The sequence below is a fragment of the Oryzias melastigma genome, linkage group LG2 (genome assembly GCF_002922805.2).
Source record: "Oryzias melastigma strain HK-1 linkage group LG2, ASM292280v2, whole genome shotgun sequence".
NCBI lineage: Eukaryota > Metazoa > Chordata > Actinopteri > Beloniformes > Adrianichthyidae > Oryzias > Oryzias melastigma.
Genome location: NC_050513.1, coordinates 18,989,722 through 18,991,011, shown reverse-complemented (window position 1 = coordinate 18,991,011; position 1,290 = coordinate 18,989,722). Strand labels below are relative to the sequence as shown.

Here is a 1,290-nt window from a genome sequence, read left to right as displayed (position 1 = left end):
AATATGATTCTCTTTTGAGCTTGAGAAGGTGGAAATCTAAAGCTTAGAATCAATAATATGATAGACACCAGCCCCAGAAACGGGCGTTCACCTACCACTTCCAATGAAAAGTCCATGTAAACAAGAGTAGATTTGCTCACACAGACTTTTTTAAAGCCAGTTTTCAGGCTCTACGTACAAAATCTTGAACGTGGATTGAAAGCTAAACCAATGAACTGGGACTCTGATTTAGAAAACCTTAAATGACTATACAAATTTATGTGACATTTTGAGCACATTTGGAGGATATAAACTTTAAAAGGTTGGATGGACAAACTTACTTTTACGGTTCAGCTTCACACCTTTAGTCAGATATAAAATCAGGAGGTCTTGAGGATCTTCCCAGATTATGGTGAAACCGTGTGATTATTTGTGTCAATGTCTGGTGATTAATGAAACATGCTCTGTTCCATCAATCTGCCCTCGTCTTCTTCACACCGGAGTGGAATCAGGTTAAGCAGCAGCTCGTCTTCCTGCTCTGTGATGTTTCAGGTTGTTGTGTGCTGCCGGCTGGCCTAATTAGAACGTGCAGAAGAACGCAGAAGCAGCCAAATGAAACTGCAGTCACCTGAGATGAAGGACACATCCTCTGTGCCAGGAGACACTTCATTTTTGATTTTTTATTTATATTTCTGTGATACTGGGGGAGAAAAAAGAAGAAGTGGGTCAGCGAACAGATTTGCACAAACCAACTTTGAAACATCTGAGTTTCTGTCTCTGGTTAAACATGTAGCCGGCTCCCCAGTGCCTATTACTCATTAAAAATGTTTAACAACATTTTAATTGAAGAATTAATTACCTTCGGTTGGGCAAAATCCTCCTAAATTTCATCTGGGGAGTCATCAGGAGTGCAAAGGAGCAGCCGTCGACGCCGCGTCGGGGAGTGGGTGGCGCAGGAAGAATTACACCAGCGACGGATTTAGAGTTGGAGGAACGCACGTGTTGATTCGCGGCTGAGTAAGGCGCTACGATGTTCCCGAAGAAGGTGCGACTGGAGATCACAAAGTCCCAACCGGAGCAACAGTTCACAGTCAGTGACGAGAAATAAAAAAAGGAAACAAGTAAAGTTGTAAGTTCACCCTTAAATAACTGGGAGTGGGCTAATGCTTCAATTTTTGTAAAACCACAAGAAATCACAACTTTATGACCTTTATCAGGGGGTTATAGATGCTAGCTAGAAGCTAAACGTCAACAGGAGGCGGTTCTATCTTGTCAAAAACTAGAATGTGTTTGGTTTCAAGAGATAAAGGA

The 1,290-nt window shown here is 41.9% G+C and overlaps 1 long non-coding RNA gene across 1 annotated transcript; it reads right to left on the bottom strand.

Annotated features, from left to right (window-relative positions):
* Window positions 1-643: 643 nt before the first annotated feature.
* LOC112156724 lies at window positions 644-1,284 on the bottom strand. The gene is made up of 2 exons (XR_002921032.2): window positions 839-1,284; window positions 644-679 (listed from the first exon to the last, which is right to left on the bottom strand). It is a non-coding gene; the product is annotated as an uncharacterized LOC112156724 (long non-coding RNA).
* Between the last annotated feature and the right edge of the window lie 6 nt (window positions 1,285-1,290).